We start from the raw sequence: 23,662 nt of genomic DNA, 5'->3' as shown, positions 1-23,662 counted from the left end.
TTTCTTATAAATGGGAGTGAGGTGACCCTGTTTCCAGTCCCCAGAGACTTTGCCCAACAGCCACGAATTTTCAAATAGGATGGAGAGCGGCTCGGCAACCACATCAGCCAGCTCCTTCAGGACCCTGGGATGCATGTCATCCAGCCCCATAGACTTGTAGACATTCAGTCTCATGAGGTGGTCTCAGACTTGCTCTGCCCTTACAGTGGGGGGTGGATTTACTCCCCCAGTTCCCACCTAGAGGTCCAGGGATGTAAGGTTCTAGGACTTGAGAGTTATCCTGGCTGCCAGAGAAGACCGAGGCAAAGAACTCATTCAGTACCTCAGCCTTCTCCACATCAGTTGCAGCCAATTCTCCTTTCTTATTTACCAATGTCTCTTCTGGCCAATGTACCTGTAAAATCCCTTCTTGTTGTTTTTAACATCCCTTGCCAAGTTCAGTTCCATCTGTGCCTTGGCTTTCCTGAGCCCATCTCTGCAAGTCCAAACAGCATGCCTGTATTCTTTCCAGGCAACACACTCTTGTTTCCAGAGCTTGTATTTGCCTTTCTTTTCCCTCAGTTTGGCCAGCAGGTCCTTGCCTAGCCATGCTGGTCTCCTGCCCCTCCTGCTCACTTTCTTATTCAGAGGGACAGAGAGCTTTTGAGCTCTCAGAAAGTCATCCTTAAAGAGTAGCCAACTTTCCTCAGCATTTCTGCCTCTAAGGACCACCTCCCAGGAGATCTTGGCCAACAAATCCTTAAGCAGCCTAAAGTTTGCTCTCCTAAAGTTCAGCATCCTGATCCCACTCTTTGCCAGGCCCAGATTCCTTGAGATTTCAAACTCAACTAGGGCATGGTCACTGCAGCCCAGGCTGTCTCCTTTAATGATCTCCCCCACATTGGAGAGCACCAGGTCCAGCAATGCATCACCTCTGGTCGGTCTGTCCAAAATCTGAACCAGAAACTTGTCATCTATAGACTCCAGGAATCTCCTGGATCTCTTGCAGCTCACCATGTGGTATTCCCAGCAGATGTCTGGATGGTTAAAGTCCCCCATCAGGATGAGTGCCTGTGACCGCAATGCCCCCTGCAGCTGAAGGAGGAAAGCCTCATCAGTAGTGTCTCTTTGATCAGGTGGCCTGAAGTAGACCCCTATCACCAGCTGCTCTTTATTAGCCCCATCCCTAATTCCTCTCAGCCTCCTTTTTCTCCACACTAAACAACTCCAGTTCCCACAGCTCTTTCTCATAAGACTTGTGCTCCAGATTGTTCACCAGATTTGTTGTTCTTCTTTGGACATGCTCCAGCTCCTCAATGTCTTTCTTGTAGTGAGGGGCCCAAAACTGAACACAGTACTTGAGGTGCAGCCTCACCAGAGCTGATTACAAGGGGATGATCGCTGCCCTAGTCCTGCTGGCCACATTATTCCTGATATAGACCAGGATGCTGTCGGCCTTCTTGGCCACCTGGGCACACTGCTGACTCATGTTCAGCTGGCTGTCAACCAACACCCCCAGATCCTTTTATGCTGGGCAGCTTTCCAGCCATTCTTTCCCAAGCCTGTAGAGTTGCATGGGGTTCTTATAGCCTAAGTTCAGGACCCAGCACCTTGTTGAACCTTCTTACAGCTGACTTCAGCGCATTGATCCAGCCTGTCCACATAACTCTACTCCTGTCCAACCTGGTGTCACCTGCAAACTTACTGAGTGTGCACTTGATACTGCTGTCCAGATCATTGATAATGATACCACACTATCCTCTTTCTTCTACCCTTTCTTAGATATCTGTATGGGCCCCAGTTCTGGCTGGATTCTGATTTTATGCATCACAGCTGTTTCTGCTTTATTGTTCTTTTATGTTATTTGATAATCAGAAACTATCTCTTTTGCATATTACATGAAGGTAATAAGAAGATGAAAGAATTAAAATAAAGAGAAGAAAAATGTTGTGTAGTCCCAAAAATTTAAGAACAGTACATCAACATGAATTGTAAATTCTTTCTAAAATGACCGCTTTGACAATTCAGAGTTATCATAGTTTCTAACAAGTTGAAAATAAACAGTGTTATCCCCTCAGTATTTCAAAATGGTCTCTATAAAGTAGGATACTTAAAAAATATGTATTTAACCCCATATCTATTTTTCCCCTTCTCACGTTCAGGAGCTTCATGGGCAATGTTAAAATAGCTATAGAAGTTCTTTTGATTTTGCTGCTTCCTTTTCCCCCACTCTCTTTTTCAATATTACCTTTAAAACTGCCAAATATTTAAGAATAGATTCCATACAAGTCTAGGAAACAACAGATTAAGAATGTTCTTTTCTTCCAGGGAAACACAATACACTATTGCTTGAGATACACTGAATTTATAACATCCTCAACACTGATTTTTAGGCTTTTTTCTTTCCAATAACACCTTTTTCTTGTCTCTAAAAACTAATCAAGTCTTTACAAGAGCCTGAGCTAGGTCTCCTGTAGGAGAGCTAAAGTCATATCAATGTCTCTATCTACATCTGATTCAAGAAAATGCAGCTTCAGTTCATAGCTCATTCTTTTTACACCTGTCTGCATCAGATTTCACTTTTACCTGGATATGACACTGGCTGAACTAACATCCTCTCTTCAACTCAATTCTTGTTACTTAATGTCAAATACTATTATTACAAAAGTACCAGCTGGGGGAAGGGTTGAAGTTGTTGCCGAATGAAGATTTCACATCACAGCAGAGGCATACAAATTTTTAATTCTTAGTGTGTTTGACAGAGGACCCAGGCATTACAGGAAGTTAAGTACAGCCACTCAGAGCAAGAGTTAATTAATTTAGTTCTCCATTTCATGGGGCTCATGGAGGAAAGTTCATAAGCATTTTGAGATGTATTGGTAAGAGAAATAAAACTCATATTGTCTAATATGACAGATTCCAGCCTTCCTTTGGCAATTTTGAGGTTTTATCTCTATTTTATTACACTAACAAGAGTGATTTCTATTTTTAAGATGCATTATGCTGACACAATCAGTAGTAATAGGATGATATCCTCATGTGTTTAGACATGAATGGGTAGAAATCCATTTCTTTTCTGTTCAGTTTCCATATATAGCAGAATTTATTTTGTGTGTATAAACACATGCCTTTTAACTAGCTTTCACTAGATCATCAGCTCTCTGTTCCTTGGGATTTCTGTGTACTGTGGAAGGTGTCTTACATAGTTCATATTTGTAAAGAGGTGTGAAAATGAAGAACACTAGGTATGTTATTTCGGTCGATGATATCTGTCTTTGTCTAGAATCTTTAGTTCTAACCTACAGGGAGCCTACAGCATAGGCATACATATAACCCAGGCACTGATCTGGCAAAATGCAGGCATCTCTGCTAGACATGCACTCTAGCAAAATTTAGGTCTTAGTTTAGTGACTAAGGTTTAGGACAGAGTTCAGTCCACCTAATTTAGGCATTTCTTTGCCAAGTAGTGTAACTGTAGTCCATTCCTCCCAGTGTAGCCACCTAAAGTCTCTATTCATAGTAGAAGGAAAGACCTCTGAAGATTCAATCTTTTTCTAAATATAGGTCCTTAATCAGAAATTTGGAGACTGTGAGGATGTGTGGATTCCATTGCAGCAGTGTTGGTCAAAACATCCATACACTAGTGTTGCATTGGACCTTTGAGCCTCTTATTTGCAATAAAAGTGTTTTGTAAATTAGACCAATTAGACTCTTATTGGCTCATAAACAGAAAATATCACTAGTTCCTAAGTGTGTTTAGAAGATAGTCTACTTTGCAGTCAGACTATAAGATTGCTTCTAATAGTAATCAGGCTTCTTTAGAGACCTTCATAACAGCTAAGGACTGTACACCTAAGCCTGGACTGATATGGAGCTCCAGGCAGATGTCTTCCGGAATAGGTACTTCTGAAAAATCATGCGTAATGAAATTTAGTCTCATAGAATGTTGACAGCTAATTGAGGTGGCATCTTTTGTATAAGGTGTTAGGAAAACATGTAGACTGGATTGCCATTAGACATCTAAATACCAGTTTTGGAAAGGTTTGGTTAGATTGTGTTCTTATAGGTATGTGTGAACTGTGCATTGCTTAAGCAATTGAGCAGTTTTGTGTATTACTCAAAGTGGATTTATGTGCTTCAATTTCTTTTTAGGCACCAAGAGTAATTCTGAGCAAGTAGTTTTCCAAGATTTTTGGAATAATGCATGAAATAGGTTTAAAATGCTAATCTGGGACCTCAGGGAGGGGAAAAAGGTTTAGGGGGCTTGACAGGAATTCAGAAAGGATCTGTTGTAGTGATACCCCAATACCCTGTGTTCAGACTGATGCAGCCTCTCAGAAACACTAAGAGTGAGTCATGTAGGAACCAGGGCAAGAATTATCAGTGACACAAACACAGGAAGGTGAGCAAGAAGGTGTTTGATGGAACTGAAGAGTATTGCACATCATGAAGCTGAACATTAATCTTTCAACTTTTGCCTTGTTGGGAAATATTTTCCACTGTTGCAGACAAGACACAGACCATGCGAGATTACATAAAAAGAATTGCAGCTTGTCAGACTTGTGAAGACTGCTCTACCCAGAACTGGAAAAGCTCCAGCTGGCATAGTGTTCCCAGTTCTGGCAAAGGTATTTCAAGAAGGACTTGGACTTTCTGAAAAGAATCTTGAATAGAGCAATGACCAGAGGTCTTGAAAATAAAACTTGTGAGGAAGTAGTGAATAAATAGGAATTATTTAGACCCAATTATGTGAAAGAATGGAGGAAGAAAGTGTCTTCTTTGGCACATCGATGGTAAATTACAGAAGAAGAAATAATGGGCTTAATTTGCAGTGAGAGGCTGACATTATTTTAGGAGAAACCTTTAACTGCAATATTGAAGTACTGTAACAGTGAGAGAACTGAAAGATTTCCAATACTGGAGGTCTCTGAGAACAGATTAGAGAAACATCTGGTGAGGGTGATGTAAATGTAGCCAAACCTCCCTTGATATCAGGTTCAATTCGACTGCCTTTTGGGGCTGTTGCTTCTATTATCAATAAAGAAATTGAATTTGACTATCTAAAGCCATTTTCATATTTTTCCTCATAAAGCTATATGCACCCTGTTGTTTTTAACGGCATGTATTGATTGGCTAATTTTAGCAGTTTCTTTCACAGACTTGAGAACTGAAAAGAAATGGTTATTTAATGTGTGTAAAAAGTTTACAGTCAGACTTAAAAACTTACAGTTTTAAAGTTTCTTAAAAAAGAATGGTGGTAAAAAAAATGAGTGGTAGGTAAATAAGACCAAGAGTAGTAAATAAGACTGAGTTATAGTTAATGCAGAAGTATGCTGACAACTTAGTAACTTCTACCAGACAAAATGCTGCCTTTTGTCACTACTATGTCCTGCACAGGCCACTGCAGTTTTCATTTTTTTTTTTCAATTCAGCAGGTTTCCTCAAACTTATTGTTTATTGTTTCCATGTATTTCATTACATTTTCAAACACGAAAGCAATGCAGAAGGTATCTCTGGAGGATGGCTACCTCACCTGACCTTTTTTTCTTAAGTTTCAATCACAGTAGCCATATTTAAGAATATGACAGGGGATAAAACATTGCTGTAGGTTAAAACCTTCAAAAAGAATTTTCTTAAGGAAGCTCTAGTTTGAAATTGGACTTGAGATGCAGGAGAGAGGGGGAAAGGAATCTTCAGCAGGATACATTTTAGGCTGTTCTGTTAATATTCAGCAAAGGCTGATCCAGCTACAATTCATCGAAGAAGAATTTTGCAAACATCCTCAGTGAAGATTTGCTAAAAAATGGTAACTACATACTCCATATAGTCCTGTGCCTTGTTCTTCTTCCTACATCTCTAAGGACTTTCTCTGTAATTGTCACTCTGGGCTGTGGTTACTGAATGTTCTTAGTGATTCCTCCAGGACTTGTGAAAGAAGAATCTGTCTGATGAAAATTCAGATAGACTAATATAAATTCACACAGCCTCATCAAAGTTGAAGGAAGCAGTCTTGTTCCCGAAAACTTGAAATAAGAATATAGGGACTGATGGTTAATTTTGTGGAGAGAAAGATGTAGGGAATTAGTATTTGTTAACAGTCTTGAAAGCAGGCTAAGAACTGAGTATCAAGGAGAGAAACTGAAGACCTGAGATCCAGTGGAATAGTTTGTCTTCTTTTGATGCATTTTGGTCAATTCCTGCTGGTTTTACAATAGGCACATGTTGATAGGCTGTTCAGGATGTTTCACCATCTGTCTGAAATGCCCTTGGAGGAGTCATGCAAAGAATATCTTTGTAAATGCCTCATCTTGCCTCAGAAATTGCTGCCTTTGTAATGGGACCCAGCAAAGAGCTCTACAGTTAGGAATTTCATCCCTGAGAGAGAAGTAGAGAATGCTGGTGGCTGTCAAAATGGATATAGAGAAAAAAAATTCATAGGTACATATGTGGCAAGGAATTTTGACTGTTAAAATATTTTTGTTTTCTATCATGTCAAAGAATGCACTACCCTCAAAGCAACATACATAAGCTTTAAAATAAACTGAAAGACAAGTAAGAAAAAATCTAATTGCAAGCACAACAGTTTGGATTTCTACTTGTTTTTTTCTCTAAGACTCCTGGATGTGGCTGAATTTTCAATTTTTTATTTTGCTTAACAATATACCTGACAGCAGTACAACATGAAGTACAGAGTAAATATTCTCTCTGTTCAGTGGTCAGTGATTTTCCATTGCATCCATCTTTTACAACTATAGCAACATCTCTGCAGCGTATACACCCACCAATATTCCTACAATCTATAAAGGGATTTTTTTGTGCGTATTTGAGACATACTAGACACAAAATACTACATCACAAATGGGTTTTATACAAAGAAACTCTACTTAGTTTCACTGTTTGAAGTGAGCTTTGGTAATGCATGACATGGAATTTATAGCTCTATTAGGGAAGACTCTTTGATGAGGAATGCAGAGGAAAAGGGAAATGGAATTTTAATGACCCGCAGCACCTGCATGTTGTTTTGCATACAACAGTGTTATCACTCCTTAGTCTCATGATGCTTGATGGTTCTGTTGAGTCTCGAGGTCCAGTAGGCATGGGAATATTAGAAAGAAACATATTTTGAATTAGAAAGATAAGGTTTTAGTCTATCAGAGAAAAGCCTTCAAATGTTATGAAAAAACCCTTAATGTGAATATCCTGAGCCAACACCAAAACAAAACCACAAAATCCTTACTGTTTTAAGGAAACTCTCATGTTTTGAAGGCAGTCCTTGCATTCTACTTTATTATTTTAGGATCTTTGCTGTTATCAGTGCCGAGAAGGGCAAAATTTCAACTTGTAAGAAATAAAATATGTCAAGAACAGTTTAATAGCTGCATAATGGAATTATTTTTATATTACTTATTTTTTTCCTGCAAAGTCAAGGCATGGACATTTAGATAATGCAGTCCAATCTCTTGTTTTCCATTTAGGAAAGTCTAGTTCTGTTCCTCTTTACAAGTAAAATGACATTAATTCACAACAACTTTCTGTGATATTTGTCATTATCCCCAGTCATTACAGGAGAAAGCAATCCTTGACCTTTTTTGTGGAATGGTTTTCTTGTATTTACTTGCTAAATCATTGTTCTGTGTAACTCTTTTTCTGCTTACATGATTTGAAAGTAATCTTAACTCTAATCTGCACTGTACATAGTAGCAGTTCTCCTATTGCCCCCACAGAAAGTAACATACATCACCAGAAAAAGTTGAAGCCTGTAGGACAAAAGCAGTGGATAGATTAACAATTTTGAAGGTTTGAAAAGAAATTATAAGGAGTAATTCAACTTGATACTTCTAATTTCCATAGCACTCCACTGACTTCCACCCACAAAAGACCTCTTCTAAATTTGGCATGAAAATAATAACATTCTCTTTGGAGCAAATTCATAAAGTTATGACCTTCCATTTGAGGTAATGTTATTTCTAATACAAATTCTTTCAGAAAGGTGTTTAAATTCCCTTTACGGAGGGCTCAACCACCAAAGTTTTAACAGCTTAAAAAATCATCGCTTCCTTATTTATCTTGCAATAATATGGTAATCTCTAATTTCCATTAAAATAAATTAAATCTTTTTAGGTTTAGATTTTAAAAATATAATAGAAAACATTGATTCTGTCATCACAATGGATCTACTCTTGTATTTTTTTATGCCCAAACTGAAATATTAATGTTCTTTGTTGAGAAACAAAAAAATAATTCACAGTTGCTGCAAGAAAGGTGATTGATTGATGATTTTATCCTGATAGATTCCAGATTTAGATCCAAATAGATTTACAGCCTCATGGTTATATGGTAAAAACATGTTCCACACATGGAACACACAACAGTGGTCCTGACCCAAAGCTATGTGGGGTCAGGTGCCATTATTAAAAAAACATGTAGGTATTACTGTAAGCTGGTGTATATTTTTTCTATATGGATCCTTTAGTCTGTCTTTTTTTTTTAAAAAAAAAAAAAGAGATATAACTTTTTTTGGTCCGCAGATGCATGTAAAATCAGACCAGTACAGCTCTGCTTTCATGAAGTAGGAAATCAGCAGAGGTAGAAAATTGGGTTGCCTCCCTCTGAATGAAGATTTTGCAGTATTGTGCAAATATAAGACCACTGCTGTACTTCAACTGCAAGAGCTTTAGTACCCATTAAAACTCTGACTCAAAGAAAATCACAAGCTACAAATTTATTGTATCAAATATTATTAACATAATGAAAAAAGAAAGAAATATGACTATGGAATCATAGCACACTTCTAACATGGTCTGGACTCAAATTTCTTCCAACATGATAAATAATTGGGTCAATAATATAATATTTTAAATGATCAGTAATGTGTCTCATCTGTTGACAGTTCCATCCAGAGTTAAACATGGTGTGAAATGCTGTTCATTGAAGATATCATTCAAAATCCCAACAGCTTAAATCACAAGCACAAGGATTGTTTTGTAGTTTTAGTATAAGCAGACTCTTACATGGGCTTGGAATCACCTCTTCAGATTTTCCCTATCACCCCACTGACACAGACTGCTGCTTCTGCAGTCGGGCTGGCAGTAGGGATGTATCTATACTCTTCTAAGATTACTAAGATTGTCCTAATGCAAACCCACCTCATTGGTGATTACAGCTTGAGAACCTGATACCCAGTCCATGCTCTATTCTGCTGACGCTGCTGTACAGCTGTGTCGTGGTTTTGCCCCCAGCCGGGAGCTAAGCAGCTGAGCACCATGCAGCCGTTCTGCTCTCTCTGGGGGTGGGTGGGACAAAAAGGGAGAAGAGAAAGAAAATTTTTAAAAAGGCAAACCTCATGGGTTGGGATAAGATCAGTTTTATGAGACAGCAGAGAGAGAAATATCAATAATATGACATTTATAGCAAACTATCAAAACTGGTGATACACAATGCAGTTTCTCATCGAACCGCACAGCTCAGACCGTACAGCTGAGAGCCATTCTGAAGCTTGACCATCCCCAAAAAACTGCCTGTCCTGGAGCCAAGTGCTCCTCTCTCCCCCGCCTCACCTCCCCCACTGTGGTGAGCATGACACAACTGGCATGGAATACTGTCTTTGGCCAGTTTCGGTCACTCACCCTGGCTGTGTCTCCACCCAGCTTCTTGGGCACCTCCAGCTTCTCATTACCAGGGCAATACGAACAACTGGAAAAGTTCTTGACTGCTTGGCAACAACTAAATACATCAGTGTGTTATCAGCACTGCTCACATCCAAACTCCCAAACACAAGGTTCCATGACCTGCTAGAAAGAAAATTAACTCTTATCCTGGCAGAAACCAGAACAAGCTGTTGTCCACAGCAGATGCTTGAACCCTGACTTCAAGGAATCCACAGCACCCTACAGCAAAAAGCTCTGAAATGAAATTATGTATCTATAAAATCCCTGAATTTGTAACTATAGAGTCAACATGTGCAAGTTGCAGCTGTTAACAGCACTACACACTTAAAACTTAAGTATTAACCAGTTTCAGATTTTGCTGTTCAATATTCTCTCTCAACAAATTAATCATATGTTTCAACAGTGTCTAGGGATCACACTGGAAAAGATACAGGATCCTGCTGGTCATTGCCCATGTCCTGCTTTAAGCAAGTGCTGGAAGAGAAGTGGCTTTCTGTTACTGGTCAGAACAAATCCCACCGCTCGCCCTTCCTCACACTCTGTTTGTTAGCTCTTCTTCCATTTCAGAGAATTTGTTGGACTTGTCATCTCTGATCATAACTAAACTCTGCTCAGTGGTTCACACTACCCTTCCCTCTGTGAGAAGCTTGTATCCCATCTTCCTACAGGGTTTGCTGCCTGGCCACAACAGTCTTCTGAGCTGCATCAATCAGAGCACACGTACCACTACTGACCCCACTGCTGGTCCTTTCCTGTTCTAATCTGCCAGCAGGCGATCAGACAGAGTTTGTGCTGAAGGCTGGTGGATCACTGACTTCCTTGCCACACTTGGAAGCAGTCTTTCTTACTTTACCTCTTGGAGTTGGAGAGCACTTATTTCTTGCTTCAGTGAGTGGTGCTGCAGGACGACTGATGGCAACAGCCTTTGCAGGGCTCCTATATCTATGAATATGCCTAATAGGCTTTTATTTTGTTTTTTCTTGGCAGAGCATTCAACAAGACTAGTTTTTATTGAAACATTGACCAGATTAAATTTTTTTAATTATTTTTTTTTAGTCTCAGATTTCAGCAGGTATTTAGTTGAATATGCAGGCTGAAATACTGTGTTTCCTGGAATTGTGAATTGTGATGTTAATATAACTGACAGTCCTCATAACTGGACACCCCAGGGACTTTAACAGGGCTTATATTTTTTTCCTTTTAACAGAGACACAAAATGTTGAGCTGAATAATATCATGGCAATAAGACCTTATAACTTTTTTTTTTCTTGTTTGGAGATTATGCACTCATGAAATTTTTATGATGCACCCATAATTGTTGCAGATGAAAGATCATTATCCAATTCATGACATATAGACTGATGACACACAGTTTTAATTTACAAAAACGCAATCTTACTACCTTGGATTTCAAGATCATGGGAGTACCAGCTGTGTAAGTTGGAACATTGAGTTCTTCAAATCTAGATATTGTCTTGCCCTTTATAGGACATCACAGGGACTGAGCTAAAGTTTGGTTCTCATGAAAAGTGTTGGAGTTCTCTATAAATAGGACTTTCCTTTTCTCTTGTCATTGATTTTCAACTAGGTGGTAAAAAAGCCTAGAGTACAGCAAAATTTTAATGTTCACATCAGGAAGTAATGTATGCAATATATATTGTTAATATTGCAAGACATCTGATTTGTTTTGGATGGAGTATAGTGTGTTTCTTTCATGCAGTAGCAATATTAAAACACATCTAGAACATCTTTTGCTTTTGGAAAAATACATGCATTAAAGCAGATCAAAGAATTACTGAATTGTAGGGGTTGGAAGTGACCTTGAGAGATCATCGGGTCCAACCCCCAAATAATTCAGGTAAACCTGAAGTTGTATAACATAAGAGAAGAAAAATCAGATGTCTCTGCAGTTGGAAAGAACTAGCAAAGTGAAACCAAATTTTCAGTGGAGAAAACTAGTTATTAAGTGAGACATTGCAGAATTGATAAAGACTGTTTCCTTTGTTTTGGCTTCTGTGAGAGCAAACCTAATTTGTCATTACTTTATTATATTCTCTGTGAAATAGAAATTAAATGAAATTGTAAGATAATGAGCTTTATCCCTCTGAAAAGAGACTCTGAGTCCAGATAATAGCTGTAAAACTATCTCTTGAAGACAGATTTTTGCAGGTGAGTAACTCAAGAGCCAGTACTGCCCCACCATGATTAATTACTGTTGTCTTGTGTCACTAAAACACAATTTGAACTACTCTAATTTATGTGAATCATGTATGTTTGTCATTTAACAGATTACTATAAAATAAAATGTTCAGAATATGAGAAGGCATGTCACATTGTAATATAGTCACTAAAGGTGTAGTATCATGATAAACCTGTCTTGGGCAAGCTTCCCACTCTGTCATGCTTTGCTCTTCCTTGATGATGAGCCAACTTTGCTCCAGAAGCTACATTATGGCTGGTGCTAAGCTAAATGCAAAGCTCAAGCTAATATATTTACTCCTGAGGAAGGCTTAGCCTGCTGGGCTCACAGCAGGCAGAGATAACTCTCTTACTAGTTGTCAGATACATTTGCTTATAGCTGGGCAGTGTGGGACATGGGTGGAGTGAAAAACTCTAAATTCATAAATGTTTATAAGCCCCATGTTAGAAAACTTGTCTAAGTGGCAAAGAGTGTATGCAACATTTCACCCTATTCTATGAACGACTGAAGTTGTCTGGCAGAGATTTGTCTTGCTTTTAAATACATTCCATACAGATTTAAATTAGAAAATATATAGTTGAATTTTAATAATTTTTTTAAAAGTTACCATGTCATGAATGTGCTACAGATTTTTCAAGAGACAAGAGGTATTTCTTTTGTTTTCCTTTTCATCAGCTTTAAATTTTTGAAGAAATGATGCAGTTCCGTGACAACAATTTTCTGAAAGTTCAGCATTTCCAGTAGAGTTATATCAAAGAAAGTACTTTGGTGTTTCTAATTGAGAAACTGAGAGCACTGGGATGTGTCTGAAATTCCAAATCTCTCCTGCTGTTAAATCCAGAAATTAAGTAGGTCCACCTGGAAAACTCTATAGTTTTCATTCTTTACACCTTACCCTTTGAAATAATGAAATAACTTTTTTGTCTTTTTGTTTCTCAAGACAAACAGTTGGGACAAAAAGCTACTGTTTATTTTGAGGAGCAAACATGGAAAATAATATGCTTTTATTTACTATATAAATACACATAACCTAAACCTAAATGGAAAACTTCTCTGATCTGAAAAATACACTAATTTCTAGCATTTAGAGCAAGTTGAAAGGATGAACCTTCCTTCCTTCTGCTGTAACTGTATGGCTGCCCAGAAATGAATCACAAGATTTATAAGGAGAAGAGAGTGTGAGAGAGAAAAATCTGTAATAAATGAAAGGCTCATGTTACACCATTAGGAAGTAAGAGGGAAGGTCTTTAATTTTTGTTCTAGGATTTTACGTGCATTTTTTATTAAATTGATATCAATGGGGGAAAAAAGAAAGGAAGTAGGAAACCCTCTGTCCTTACTGGAGACCTACTGTCTAACCTGTAGTCACATCACCAGGAAGCTCATGGGAGGAATATAACCAGTTGAAACCTCCAGTTTCCTGGGTATATACTGTAGTCATCAGGATAGTTTTCTGGCAGATCTGTTTCCAAAAGAAAAGCCACGAGCAAAAATACATGCTTTAAGTGGCCAGACATGTTATCATGTACTAATTATGCTCAGAGCATATGAATTTTGGGTTCTTCAGGGGAACAAGGAAGAACATGAAACAAATCTAAAATAGGACTTATCTGAGAGGGAGCCTAGATGCTTGTGCTGAGACAGCACTTTGGCCGCAAATTGCGGTGCCTGATGAACTCTTCAGGTCTGCATGGAGCCAGGAGGCACAATGGGTTTAGGAATTTACCTTTTCAGTATTAAACTGTGGTTACTTCTGGATTTAAAGTCTGCCTAAGACTTTTCTGTGATGTCTTTATAGGATCCAGCCTAGGTAATTAGGATCTGCCAGCCTCATTAAGGTTATCCCAGGTACTCTGATTTCACTTAGAACAGGATAAATCCTAAGTAGGACTGGAATGTAGTCTTTTCAGAGCAACGCCACACCACCCTTACTACGCAGACAGTATGTTAGATATTTATCTGACAAATCTTGCTAACTACAAATGAAAGGGAAAAGGTTTGCGGATTTGTAATTGTTAACACTGGTCACTACAAATCTTCATACCTAGATGTCCTCATAGCTTGAAAAATGGAATCACAGAATAGGATATCCTGAGTTGGAAGGGACCCATCATGATCAGCAGGCCCAAATCCTGGCTCCACACAGGACCAGCCAGGTCAGAGCATGGGACTGAGTGCATCGTCCAGATGCTTCTTGAACCCCATCAAGCTCGGTGTCGTGACCACTGCCCTGGGGAGCCTGTTCCAGTGTCCGACCACTCCGTCAGTAAAAAACCTCTTCCTAATATCTAACATAAACTTCCCTTGTCACAGTTTCAGACTGTTCCCTCTGGCCACCAGAGGAGATCAGGACCTACCCCTTCACTCCCCCTCGTCAGGGAGCCATAGAGGGTGATGAGGTCTCCTCTCAGCCTCCTCTTCTCCAGGCTGAACAAACCAAGGGACTTCAGCCTCTGTTCATAAGTCTTCCCCTCCAGACCTTTCACCATCCTTGTTGCCCTCCTCTGGACACTCTCCAATATTTTTATGTCCCTCTTTTACTGTGGCACCAAAAACTGTACACAGTATTCAAGGTGAGGCCACACCAGCGCAGTGTAGAGCAGGACAATCACCTCCCTGGATCACCTGGCAATGCCATGCTTGGTGCACCGCAGGATATGGTTGGAAGTTTCCCTCTTATTTTTTTCTGTGTCTTAATTTAAATATAGATAAGCCAAACATGGTCTACCTTCAATATTGGTACAGATGTCGTGCAAACCACATGACAAAATGTCTGTACAGAGTACCTTTTCATATTAAAATTTCACCATAGGAATTTTTCATGTTTATATTGTTGTTTTTCATTTATATTTCTTTTGGAGATGCATGTCAGTCTTAATGAACAGACAGTGGGATGCCAAAGTATCTACTATAAATCAGATTCATTGTGCAAGTGTCATGTACTTCTACAGATATGAGTTAATAGTTTCTTGGTTCTGTCATAGTTTCTATTAGATCTTCTATGTTTGGTATTTCTTCATTAAAATAATGAAAACTGGGGAAGCTTAACACAAGCTGTATAAAGAATTATTCCCTCTTGCATTAGTACCTAATGAAATTCCTTGTATAAATTGATAATATGAGATTAATGAGGTAATAATGAAACAATTATTCCAATAGACTGTTGGACCATTTATGCAATTGTAAGACTGTAAGTTTTATTTGATTGAAACACTGAAAGCACAAAAAAAATTTGGCTGGTTTTAAAATTAGAGATTTTGCCTGTATTATTTCAGGGTGAAATTTTCTTTAAATAATCTTGACATTAAGAATTTATAATAGAAATGTACTCCTACATGTTGTATGTCAACCTACTTTCTGTGCAGTGTTACAATGATATTTTGTTCTTCGCGTTTCAAGTTTCTATGAAACATTCATCTTAAATTATAGTGAATACTGAAGCTCCATGGTGCTCACCAAAACCAGTATCTGAGTTCCTGAAATGAACTGTACGGGGTTCTAAGCTTTGAACAACAGTTTTGCAAGACAGCTTATGTCTGTGTTGGTGCTTCGCGAAGGTGCATCTCACAGTGCACCCTGAATTTTGGTCTCACAAAGCTTATGACATAGTGAAACATACTACAGTTTCTACCTATGCATGTTCCAGAATGTATATACTACCTATACACAGTCCAGTTTCCTTCCTAAGTCAGACCTTGGCCAGATATGCTCCCGTAGAAAGGCAATGTGGAACTTTATACAAAACATTTATCCCATGCACCATTGATCCAATTCATTAGTCTGCTGAAAATGCAATAGTGCTACTCATATCTAACATTACCACCAAGTATTTACAAAACTAAAAAAGCACAAGGCCTATTCTCATGCTTGAGTAGCCTCCCTGCTAGATGTCAATCTACTAGGTCAATCAACACTTAGAAGCATTCGTAACAAACAGCAACAGACCTGAGTTGTTTGATGCACAAAACACAACATTCACTGACAATTTCACTCAGAAAGCTTTTCATTCCCTTAGTGCCAAAGATTGATCTCTACCTTATTCTTATTAAATTAGAAGTTCATGTCATTTCTTATAAGGTGTGATACCTGGGCTCAATTCCTTTCTGACTGACACTATAACCTACCAATTATCATGTCAGTCCCCAACAGCTAAAAAGAGTCACAGCAATGTATTTCTGCATTTTAAATTACATGGTCATTGTACAAAAGCAATCATCTTTCTACACAGAGGGAATGGGCTGTGAATCCTGTTCTCTTCACTGTAGTCATAGGCACTGTAAGTGGCTAATAGAGCACTGTAGAATCCACTTTAGTCATGCATGTCTGAGCTGTACTCTACTTCCTTTTCACATTTTTATTGTTGATTACCAGAGTAAGAGATAATTCCTGCTGTGCTGAGCATTCTAACTTCAAACCACACAGTTTTGCTATAGAACAAAGAATGTAAATGGGTTTTTGTTTTGTTAAACCAGCCCCCATTTCTTGGATTGCAGAAAGCTGGCCATGAAATAAGAACATACACAACAACATTTCTTAGGTTTCTATCCTCAAGACCATGGTAACATTACAGCTGCTTTTTTGTTGTTGGTTTTGTTTTTTTTTTTTTTTTTCTCCCAGTTTAAAACCACCAAAAGCAAACCAGCATGCCATTGTCCTAAGCATGGTAAAAATCCAGGGAAAAAAATGTCTTTGGTCCCAGAGTGTTTGTGATCCAAGTGTAAGAGAAAAGATCTGTACTGGCAGGTGGAATTGATGAGACACAAGCATCTTCTTACACCATCAGTTGAATTAATTAATATCATAGCTGGAGAAATAGTTCTGTTATTGAGCTAGATTAGAGATATGGTCATATTTATATGAAATCTTAACTCACAGATTTTACTATTTGATTAACTTGGTGACAAATGCCCATCTGGACTAATTCCAACAGAGATGGGGGACTGAACAGACAAGCGTAACAGCTTTATACACTTTAAAATACCATACCAAACTGCAAGGAATTAAAGGGAGAAAGAAAAAGAGAAGAATCTAAAACCTTCAGAGCTCTTTCAGTAAATCTGAATGTCAATCAAGCTAATATTTCCTCTTTGTCTTCAGCAATTAGTATACAACAAATCCAAGAGAGGACAGGATCAATAAGTAATTGGTAAAGTAATAATCAAAAGCAAAGCTTTACAACATTCTTCACATTTTAAATATTTTATTCCTGTCAGTTGCTGAATCCACTGGGTTTAAGGATGTGCTTCCTACACTTCAGTTAGTTTTGCAATAATGCCTTTGTCTCAGATTCACTGAGAAGGGAGTTGATCTATTGTTCCATGATACTGTCGTGCTAATGCACACAGCAAAAATTATGAGAATTCCTAATGGTGGCTTTTAAAAAGCCTTGATTCATCCTTAAGTAACTAATACAAAAAGCAGAATTTAAAAACCCAAAGAAAACGCACACAGAGAGACACTGAAAAGACTTGCAGAAACAGGATTCATTAAGAGATAGGACACCAGCAAATGTCTCATTTCAAAGGAGAATTAAGACAAACTTACAGAGATCTGTACGAAGAAAACAGGTTAGAATGAATCATCTATTTATGCCTAAGACTTTGTCTTGGAATCATTAATTCTTCAAAGTATATGCTAACTTATACAGGAGATCATCCATATATGTATAAAGCTCAAAAATAGGTGCCATATCACATTTTGACATGCATTCAGTTATTATGTATCAAACATGTTGAATAGGAGTAACAGTTCCCAGGAAATGTTCCTTCTGAAACACATAATGAACTCAAGCAAGTCCTTCACTTTTAATGGTACTATTTTCCTATTTGTAACATAACATTCTTCACAGGATTATTCTGTATGAGAATTTAGATAATGTTTCTACAGTTTTCTGGTATTCTTTATTGAAAAATGAGGCACTAAAAAGCCAAGTACCAGTAAACCCTATGTAAGAGATTACCTTTGGCATGAAAACTGGAAGTACATTTTATTTTAAACATTGACTCAAGTGTTTTTCTGAGTTGGATCTGTAGCATCACATTTATTTTATTATTCTGCATTTTAAGATACTGCTAATGTAGACAACTACATTACCATATTTTTCTCTATTTTTTTTTCTGGAAGACACTAGAAAGGCCTTTTGGTAAGTAGGTAGACTACAAATTCAATGTACATAGAAGAAATAGGCAATAGATATTTTCTGGCTAAGATTTATCTTTCTTTTTCTTATTTTGTAGATATAATTTCATATCTTTAATGTGAAGATTTAAAAAAACCCAGAGAAATCCAAATCACCACACATTCTTCCTTCACAAAATATAAGACATATTGCACGCATTTCTTGATCACTGCACTAGAGCATCACAACCTGTCCAGATAAATCCATGGTATCTACAGAATGAAAAGTTAATAAGAACAGAAGAATTGCTTTTTTTCTTGTTTTACAAAAGTTCTTCCATCTGCTGCCACACACAGACACGGATTCAATTTTGTTATATCAAAAGCTCTACAGTTCTTTGAAAAATCACACTATATTTAAGACTAAGAAAAATGAGTGCTTTAAAACTGGTAAAAATAACAAAAAAATGATACCTCATATAGTCCATAATCTCTGCTTGTCACCAAGATCCTAACAGTGAACTAACCTGTTGCGTAGGTTAGCATCAAATCTGATTTGCAGTGATCAGCCAGAAGCCAAGGGGCCATGAAATGAAGTATCACTAGGAATTTCTTATTTTATGATATATATTTATTATTAATATAACAAAAACAACTCAAAAGATCAGCTTAGAGGTTTGTGCAATCCACTTGTGATGATTCTTGTTCTTTTGAAAAAGCTTCATTTTCTGTAGAATATATTAAAATTTATTGTAGGGACAATCTGGAGTGCTCAGATGGCCTATCTACTTTTAGGCTGGCTAGTTTAGACATTGCAGAAATTTTTATAGAAATGTGACATGTACTGATGGGACCCTCTTTATACATTTTGCTTTTCCTCACTTGTGCCAATGATTGATGTATATGAAACAGAGCAAGAAATTTTCACGGGCACAGTTGTAGGCTAAAAGAGACAGTTTAATGTAAAGGTTCATACATTTTAAGGATTTTCCCCACCAAATTATTTACTGGTGGTGCAGGTCAGTAGAAAATCCAGTTATTTGAGCAATATTAACATAAATTCATGGCCCCAGACTTGGTAACACTAAGAAGTCTAAAGATTTGAAATGGGATCTATCTGTGATTTTGCTATTAAGAGCCTCAGGATTACATTTCTAGAAGTTAGATTGTTTGGATAAGCATATTAATTAGGAGAATAAATATTTGGGTTTTCCTTTTAAAATACACTGTACTGAATACACCTATCATTTAGCTTTAAGGATAAATGAGGATAAAGATATTGCTGTTAATGGTTTTGTGATAATTTGTACTAAGAACATTGACAGTCCTGCAGGAATTAAAATTAACTAAAAAGGAATCACCTTCCCAAACTAACCATTTCAGTTTTACTTTGAGTTGTGACTTTCTTGATGTTTCTGAAGGCTCATCTACCTGACCCACAGCCATATGCTGGAGGACAGTTTCAGCAAAAGGAAAAGCTGGACACAGCTAGCACTTAAAATTACAAAAGTACAAGCTTTACAGATTATGTTCATCAACCTCATCTGAGGTAGAAGTGTATACTATCACCTCAGCAGCTAGAGCTCTCTCCAATGTTACATTGGTGCCATTTATCAACAGAGCATTTCTTTTAAATAGCAGAAATGTTACTTGCTGACTGCCAAGTACAGAAAACAGTTATGGTACTAAATAACACCAAAGCTCATTTTTCTTTCTCCTCTTCCACCATCACTAAGAAAAAAAAAAGCCATTAAAAAATCAAGAGCTCTTATAAAGACTGAGGAAGTGAATAGTCTGCAAATTGGCTTTAGAGAGCAATTTCAATACGTGTCTGTCTAATTCTACTTAAAAAATCCTTGCAACACATATAAGATTAGTTTAGGAAGGGTAAATGTTGAATTTATGTGGATGTTTTTAACCATCATAAGTAACCAGTTAGTTTGGAGTGGCCAAATACGAAACTGTTTTGTTAATTTTTCAATTTGGTTTCTTTCATAAATGGATTGAAATAAAGTCTTTTCCAAGCTTATTCCAAGATGGATATTTAAAGCCCACATCCCATGTTTGCTAACACTGACATAGAATACTTAGTTTAAATAAGTCCTCGTACATTTTCAGCTATAAAATCAAATGTGTATCTTCCTCAAATTACAGCAGTAATCTTCTGAGTGAGGTGATTGCTTGACTTAGTGATTTCTGGGTGCTGAGTGCCCACAGCTCTACACCAGTTCCCCTGTGAACTACTCCCAGTAAGGGAGGGCTGGCTCATAATTCTTGTGCCAGGGCACTGGAGTTTCAGGTTTCACCTGGCAGAGCAGGGACACGTGCTTGGATCCAAGACAAGAAATTGAGGGTGCCAAATGTAATACAACTAGTCCCATTTACAGACCCAAAGCATTCAGAGCCTGTCTCCCAAGTCCTTGTCAAGAAGTTTACAAATGGGTCAAGATTCGAGCAAAGCACTGGAAAGTTTCTAAAAAGAACAGTGTCATCAGAGTTTTAAGGGTTTTAAAAGCAAGCAAGCCATCCACTGGTAAAGTAAAAACAGTCTTCTATTCAAAGCATTTTTAAGGCTTGCTATATGGTTTTATATTAACAACTGTATGAATGTATAGTAGAGCCTCTATGCTGAACTAGAAACATCACGTCAAAATGCAGGGTTATTTCTTCAGCAATAATAAATGTCAGGTAAACTTTGAATTTTTTCAGGATTTTATAAACAAAGTGTATATAAACTTAGGTTAAAATAATAATTATTTTTTTGTGAAGCAAAGTTTATTTGAGTTTTCATTGTAATAGACAATAAACTTAATTCAGTTGACTAGTGGTTTGAGAGAAAATATTTATAAAAATATTTATAAAATAAAATAAATATATATAAAATATATTTTCCTTTGTAATCGTATCAAAGTGAGTAAATTATGGAATTAGTATACCAAGATATAAAGTTCATTCCACAATTATTGTGCAAGCAGTGTAGAAATTTTGTTTTAATGACCTCTAGATCTTTCACACACATATTTTAATCCACTTAGCTCCTGTAAATGTTTTCTATATGGTGTTTGAAACACCAAAGAATGAGAATATGACAGAAATTTTTAAGTTAATACCTGAAGCTCTCATGCTATAATCTGGGACATCACTTTATTTCAGCTATATCTGATTTTTGAAACGATAGCTTCTGACAGTGCCATTTTCCATTTTATAACCAGCTTCTGTTGCAGGCAACTGAAACAGATATTTCTTCCTTACTTCCTGCTAAATTAGGTTAGCTTACAAGTTTCAATTTCCTTTAAGTTTGTCTTCTCTGTTTCTTGTTCTCATATTAAAATGGTATTTTTTTCCATTGAGTGTTTCCTCTGCCTGTTATAAGACAATGTTTCTGCTCTGTAAAACCTAACGCTAATATTATAGTGTACCTGTTCATTTTCTCCTACCATTAACCTTTTCTCATCCTTTCAATACACATTTATGCACAACACTTCATATATTTTAAGAATTACTATTTTCTTTCTATTATCCTCCTAAATGTTAAATTAACTTTTTAGGCTATCATTAAGCTAACAGGAACACGGTAATGTGTGCTGCATTTAACAATAACATTTGCAACTTGGCTGTGCTTTTCTCTTTATACCAAAACATGCACTCTACAGTGTGCAATGCAAAAAAGAAAAAAAAAGCTAACTTAGCCAACTTTAGCAGACAAAAGTAAGGCAGAGAACAGTGGTTTCCTATGGAAAACATTAGTTGCCCTTTTTAGCATCTGGCAAGTAAGCCAGATTCCCGTTTCGTTTAGGTTTTTCCCATGAGGAAGAGAAACTGGTCATAGAAGTATAGGTTTCTTTCTTAGTTCTTATTTCCTATGAAAGTATAAACCAGTTTTCCTGGAATATAATAGAAACCAAATGAACAGTCCATGTACTTGCATTGTGCTTCTCCAGGACCATTCAGCACTCACCTGTCCCAGGAAAAGTTTCTTTGGTAGGACAACCTTTTCCTGTCATTCTCTTCCTTGACTGTACTGGAAGGGAAAGCACACTTGAATGCAAGGTTCAATTTTCACAATCAGAAGACAGATGCCTCTATCTGGAGAGGCGAAGCTCAGGTCTGAGAGCCAGAAGCCCCTTCCTAAAAAGCCCCTCTGTGCACTCAGATGACAGTCAGAGACAGACACTTGGGTCTGCAGGCCAAGGGAGTTTGGACTCTAATAGTAACCTGAACTGTGAGGTAACATTACATTGTGTGTGAAGCCTGGTCTCATTGTATCATATTGTATCTTCTGGTGACTTCATGTCTTCCAGTTTCCCAAGGTAACTAATACAATCTACGTTAAAAAATTCTCAGATAAAAAAAAAGATCAACCTGTTGACTTTGGAAATCTAGCTTATAGTGTGAACTAAAAAAAAAACAGCCTTGGTACAATCATGCAAGGAAGCATTGTTTAGAGGCAGAAGGTTTGGAGGACAAACTAGACTGGATTTGCCACCAAAGCCAATTTGTCACCAAAACAACAGCCTGAAGTTAACACTATGAGTTCATTCATACCGTTTCATGTGCTTTAACTTATGTACAATAACTTCATACCTATAGCTATTTGACTTGATTTATTGAGTGTTCCTGTACAGGTAAGTTTTTGTTACACTGACCTAAACTGCAAATGAGAAACCTTTGATAAACATGGTTCATATTGCAGTTTTGAAAAAAACTCAGGAAAACGTCAAGTCCTTAAAAAGTATGTGAGCAAATAAGAGTAACAGGAGAAAAAAAAAGTTGCAGTTGAAAAGAGGCTACCTAGATTTATTTCAAATTGCTGCCTGTATTTGGGCATTAACTGGAATGGTAACAGGAACTACATTCAGAAGTATTACATATGAAGGTATTTTTGCACAATTAGGTCAAAACCTCTAAGAAAATTAGTTGATAAGGTACTGGAAATCTCAAGGGGTGAATTGTTCATCTTATATTGGCAAATCAAATGTGTCCATGATCACTTTCTGACAAAATCTTCAAAACACAATTAATGGATCTTGTCTCTTCTATTAAACTCTTTTACAGGCAAAACCAGGGCAGCCACCTCCAGATTCCCCATTGGGTGGCTTATGTGAAGCCATGGTCCATGCTTAAGAATTATTTGGTAGAGTACTAAAGTAGCCTAGTCCCAAAGTTTAAGAACTTCCCCATTAAAACAAATGCTTGACAGTAACTGGCATGAGAATTGAACATAAGAGGTTCAAAATACTGGTGTCCACTTATCTCTTGTACAAACATAGTAGATGGAGATTTGCAAGTTCAGAATGAGAATCAGCCAAAGGAAGGAGCCCTATGGCAAGACAGCCCTGTTTTGACTAAAGAATGCAGAAGAAGCAGATAAATGGTTTCAACGCAGAATTTTGAAGGTTACAGTACCCAGAGTGTCACCTTTTGCTTCATTAACTGTGGAATAAATATTGAAGTTGACAACCCTGAATACAATAATGAACTTAAAGAAGTACGTGTTAAACATATATGACTACAGTACTTGACCTTCCACCCAAGTCATGTTAAATGTCACCTCTGGGAGCGAACAGCTAAGGTTGAGGGAGAGAAGAGATTGAAGACCCAGAAGAGGCAATTGTTGGCTGTGGTCCTTCTCCTCCACCCAAGAAAGGATTGCCTTCTTGCTAAGCACTGTGTCTTCCTCTTTTGGGGAAGAATACCC

The sequence above is a fragment of the Gallinula chloropus genome, assembly GCF_964237585.1.
Source record: "Gallinula chloropus genome assembly, chromosome: 3".
NCBI classification, from domain to species: Eukaryota; Metazoa; Chordata; class Aves; order Gruiformes; family Rallidae; genus Gallinula; species Gallinula chloropus.
Note: the sequence above shows the minus strand (reverse complement) of the source record.